At 49.6% G+C, this 5590-nt stretch overlaps 1 long non-coding RNA gene across 1 annotated transcript; it reads right to left on the reverse strand.

Moving 5' to 3' along the window:
- Positions 1–564: 564 nt before the first annotated feature.
- On the reverse strand, positions 565–3295 carry LOC144149279 (uncharacterized). The gene is made up of 2 exons (XR_013318252.1): positions 2839–3295; positions 565–980 (listed from the first exon to the last, which is right to left on the reverse strand). It is a non-coding gene; the product is annotated as an uncharacterized LOC144149279 (long non-coding RNA).
- Positions 3296–5590: the final 2295 nt, after the last annotated feature.

Consider the following 5590-nt stretch of genomic DNA (forward strand, 5'->3'; position numbering starts at 1 on the left):
AGGACAAGCCATTTTGAAACATGGAAAAGAAGAAAAAACAAGGTCAGACTTTATTTTTCAAAAAAATACCACAACAATCGGTTCATTGTGCAATTTAACACAAAAAGCAATTCATTTTGAATTAAAATATCACAGCATAAAAACGGTTCTTACTCCACATGCACACAGGAGACGTAACGCCTATTGAGGATACATCCAAGAAAAATTCACAAATAAAAATGCACCAAAGCAATTGATAACACTGAAATACAAACATTAAATTAAGACAATAAAAATGACATTAACACCCACAAATAAAAAGGTACTGGCATTAGCACGAAAACGTCAGTAGAAATACAGCAGTGCGAAAATAGTTAACAGTATTAACATAAAACGAAGTGGCCTTAGTACATCAGTGAGTGCTTCACATGGACTGGAAAGCCAGCTCTTATTTAGGACACATCAAAAACATTTACAAATAAATTTTGCGAAACAAAAATCTTGGACTAAAACTATTCAGCGTGGATTACTATTAGCGCATTACAAGGTGCAATCAACACAAAGATACAAAGCCACTGACACGGGAACTTTGCAACAGATATATGTTGGTGGGACAATAGGAAACCACCGGAAACATTCCCACTGGGTTTTTTAGGCGGGTGGTTCTCAAATGAGGATGCGCTAGTAAGATTTAAAAAAGGCATAACTTGCTATTAAAAACAAACACGTTCTAGCTGAATGCTTCATAATGTTGGTGGCGGCCTTCAGAACAGTACCGACCAGGGCACCGTGCTTGAGCCGAAGTAACGTCTACAGAAACAAGAAGGTGCGCTTCCCCTTTGAAAACACACAGACCGCAACAATGGGAACTCATCCACGATGCCCAAGGATGTGAGCAGAAGTGTCTTGAATGCGACGGCCACTCCTGCTGACGCCTCGGGGATCTCGTTCTCTCTCAGGAAAAAAAAAATCTTTGGGCAAGTACCGTCTTCCCGTGGTTCCTGCATAGGAAGAAAGAGGGGGACAGCAAAGATAAGTTCAACAATGAAAAAAAAATTGACGAGTTTGACGACGTGATAGATTAGTTTTTGCGCCGAGTGAACGCATTGAACCCGTATTGGAATGCAATACTGCTTGGCGCAGTCACAAGTCTACATGCGAATGTGCGGTGACCTTGGATGCAGCCACGCTCATTGTGCCACTTGGTCAATGTCATGTCAGACAGCGCGCCCTACAGCTGTCTACCTACGCCATGCGCCCCAAACCCATTAGTGCTTACGTGTCCGTAGCTTCTATTGTTTACCCCGCTATCGTTCCCGGTATAAAAACATTTAACAAAATTTAAGTAAAGAGAACTCCTTTTTGTAACGTTATAATCCCTGATTAATTTGCATAGGATTTTGCCCTCAGCCGACTGCAACGTACGGCCCATTATACGTTCACAAGTACAGCGTGTAAAAGTTGCTATGGCGCATATAGCTACTGTTTTTTTCATTCTCGAGTACGCTTCGTTGCATGCACGCTGCAGATCGCAACACCTGATGAGAACCAATAGGCTCGTTATTGAACGATCAGAACGCTCGAACATTAAGCCACACGCAGCGACGGCGACAACCGACGCGAAAAAAGTACCGTAATGGGTACAACAAACACTATGGGCGACAGCGACAAACGAAAAAAAAAATAATGCATTGCTGCCAATGCCATTCGTCGTCGTTGCTGCCGCTCGCTCGTGGGCTGCTTCTGGCCGGTATAAGCCCGCGACGGCGACGGCCCGTCGCCTGCCGCAGTTGCCGCCGTCAGCGGCCTGTGTAAAAAAATTTTGTCTGTGTCGCCCACAATACCTGTTTGCCGTACCCAATGAGTGAGTTTTCTCGCGTCGCTCATCGGCTTAGACGCATGTAGTTACCCCTTAACAGTCCCATCTCCGGCCATCCTGCCCTCAATCAAAACGCAAAAAACCTAAACCCTGTCAGGACAGCATTTCAGTCTGCTGCTGTACGCGCGGCGGTCACTAAAATTATTGTAATTTTAGTGACTGCCACGCGCTAGACGCGCTCCTATCACTCAGCCTATTGGACGAAATTCTTTGGAGCAGCGCAGGTCGCCACAGCTACTGCACGGCAGCCACTCTAACCCTAGCCGCCTGGCCGCCGAGCTAATAGTACAAATCAAAACGCAAAAAACCTATCTGGACAGGATTTCAGTCTGCTGCAGTACGCGCGGCGGTAACTAAAATCATTGTAATTTTAGTGACTGCCACGCGCTAGACGCGCTCCTATTACTCAGCCGATTGTACGAAATTCTTTGGAGTCGCGCAGGTAGCCACAGCTACTGCACGGCAGCCACTCTAACCCTAGCCGCCGAGCTAAGAGTACAAATCAAAACGCAAAAAACCTGTCTGGACAGGATTTCAGTCTGCTGCAGTACGCGCGGCGGTAACTAAAATCATTGTAACTTTAGTGACTTCTACGCGCTAGACGCGCTCCTATCACTCAGCCTACTGTACGAAATTCTTTGGAGCCGCGCAGGTAGCCACAGCTACTGCACGGCAGCCACTCTAACCCTAGCCGCCGAGTTAAGAATACAGGGTAGCGCTGCGACTACTCGCGCGACCGTGCTTCTTACCTGCGAAAACATTCGGCTAGGATACCAACACTTCACGAATCAGAGGGATTGAAACGTGCAAGACTCGACGCTGTTTGCACACGGGTACAAAAGCCGCCCTTCAAATCTAAGCAACGGTCAAAATGAGTGACGAAAACATTAGGGTTAGCCGCTTCCGCGGACCGAAGCTAGAGAGCAACTCTCCTTCGCTAAATACACAAGATAAGAATACCAGGTTAACTAATGGCTTACCTCCACTTCCAGCCAGCATTTCTTCGTCCGGTAGATAAATCCATGGTCGTCATCCCAAGATCCCAAGCTTAAGGCGCGAAGCCTGCAAAGGCAGCGACTGCACACCGGCTGGTCCGGCGGCTTGCGCGCGCATTGCTACACAGTGCATATAGTTCCGGTATCGGCCTCTGCGCCGCCGCAGCTGTGATGTCCGTCCGAAATAAAAACTAGTTCCACGCATGCACGCACGCACGAGCGAACTAATATACGGCTTGCTTACGTGTTCGTGATCTAACGCTGACGCACAGGCATGCAAGCAGTTAGCGAGCACGCGTCACACTGCGTTCAAGCAAGTATGACGATAAGGGCAGGTCAAACTTCCCATGTTGAGCAAGCCGTCTCCGAAGCTTCGGATAATTCTCGCGCCGAGAATGCTGGCGCCGAGAAGGCGAAAACGAAAACAGACACCGGCAGCCTGCCGAGGGGCCAAGCCCGGAGTACGAAACACCTGAAACCGCCACCGTCGCAGAGAACGCGGCCGGATGTTTATACCAACGAGTGAGAGCTTTGGAGTCTTGCCTGGGGCGTGTCACGTGTGTGGGCTGTTCGCCGAGGAGAGTCGCCCCACGCCTGCGCACCGCGTGAGACGTTTTCTCCCCGTGCTCTTCTGTCCTGATGCACTGTAACCTCAGTTTTCTCAATAATGATACCTTTAATTCTCAAAACCTAGTTTCTCCTATTCGATGCGAGCACGCGTCGTACTGTGTTCAAGCAAGCATGACGATAAGGGCAGGTCGAACTTCCCATGTTGGATGAAGCGTCTGTTTGAACGTCCACTTCGTGCGTAGCACATGGTTTACAAAGCGCAGCCCTGTGTTCCGCGCTGGCGGGACATCACGGTCTGGCGCGATCAGTCGTCGCTCGCCCGGTTCTTGCGGGTGCACCGCCTGTGTCGGTTTTCACCGTAGACGCGAGATCGCGTGGCGGAAAATCCGCCGTGGTAGTACGCCGTATACTCGTCGGGCTGAGCTACGGAGACGCGGCGTCCACCGCCGCGCCCCCGCCGCTGGGACGCCCTCGGTGTAATCGGCGTAATCGCTGAAATCGGCGCGCAGTATTCTTTCCTCCGTGGTGCGCACCTTTTATGATGCATAGTCTGACAACTTTTTAAATGTCGATAACTAAGCCATTACAGAGGAAAAACAAAACAAAGAAACAAAACCAAATCGAGACATGCGTTTTTTTTAGTTTTGTCAAGCTTGCTCCATTCATGTCACTGAACGCTGCGAGCAATCGTTACATGAATTCATATTCTTGCCCGTTTAGAATACGCGGCGGAAGTACTCGGGGGCTTTTTACACAACTGCTTTATATAATATATACGTATGCAAATAAAACATCGCTGATGAGTTGGTGTGCGTAAATGGTAGGAGTGCCTCTCCATGCTTACTCCCGCACTTGACAAGAATGAAATTGCAATTTTACTCTTCGTACTGGAGAGAGGAGACGATGTGCAGCTTTACTCTTCACTGGTGCGGGAGCGGAACTGGGGCTGCACTCCGCCGCGCACGAGAAGAGTACGCTGTCAGTTTTGCTCTTCCTCCTCATGGGAGCGAACATTACATCCAACTCCCCGCAGCTTTCGAGGGGAGCACGCCAACGCTTGCAGGAGTACAATGACTGTTGGACTCTTCAACTACTCCCCCGATTTCTTAGAGTGTACAGCACCGTGGCCACACACACTGCATGCCCTTTCACGGCATTGTTGCGGATGAAACGTCTGGAAACAGGTAACATTTGTTCGAAGGGCTGATCTTTAGCAACAATGTAGCGAATAAATGTTGCTACATTCTTCTGCCTTGTCAGCTGAGGGTGAATATTCCCATTTTTATCGCTGTAGCTACACGGCGTAACAAGCAAACCTCTTGAATTAACTTCAACCGACAATTGGTTTTGCCCGACTACTGCATGCACCCTTCTCAATCAGCACAATTGCATCCAGAATCTTCGAGCTTGTAGAGGATAACCTGGGTAGGCGAAGCCTTCACATTCTACGATTGAAATGTCGGACATTTGCTGAATTCCTGCATAACCGCGAACCACAGCTCAGTTCCCAATGTACGTGCTGACATCGGCGCTTTCTACACCGCTCGCGCCACTTACGCCAGTTTCCTCGCGCAAAGACCCATCATTCTGGCCGGACGCAACATAGGTGGGAACCACTGTCATCCATTTGTGTGGTTTTCGGCATGACTTTGACGTCTTTGATGGCGACAGATGCTCAGGGATGTCAGGGAAAATACGGGGCGCCGCGCGGTCCTTCAGAGTCGACCTGCCTTACGGTATCCTTTGTGGGCATTATCTTATCCTATCCTTAATCCTTTCCATTAAGGAATAGAATAACAATAATAGAATAACGCGCCGTCGTTATTCTCACTGCTCTCGCGCAGCACCGAACTGCCCTGCCGAGAGACTCTGCCCACAACGGGTTCGAGAGCGAGCCACGACTCTCGCCGCGAGTGTACGTTTTCAATCACTTCACCGGGAAGCGAGATCTTTCATAGTACAGGGGTTTATTACGCGGACAACCACGATACAAACACTACACTGCACTACGCACCTAGCCCCTGGGGCATATACAGCCGTCAGCGTGTGCCCAGCCCGTAGTCGGGCAGCAGTTAGCGTCCGCCGGCGTTGGCCGGCCGCAACGCTCGCTGACGTAGGGGAAGGGGGCTCTCTGTGGCCGCAACACATTTCAAGCCACGCCACTGGA

This window comes from Haemaphysalis longicornis, unplaced genomic scaffold (genome assembly GCF_048455015.1).
Source record: "Haemaphysalis longicornis isolate Haplotype H1 unplaced genomic scaffold, Haemaphysalis longicornis Haplotype H1 scaffold_8, whole genome shotgun sequence".
Classification (NCBI taxonomy): Eukaryota; Metazoa; Arthropoda; class Arachnida; order Ixodida; family Ixodidae; genus Haemaphysalis; species Haemaphysalis longicornis.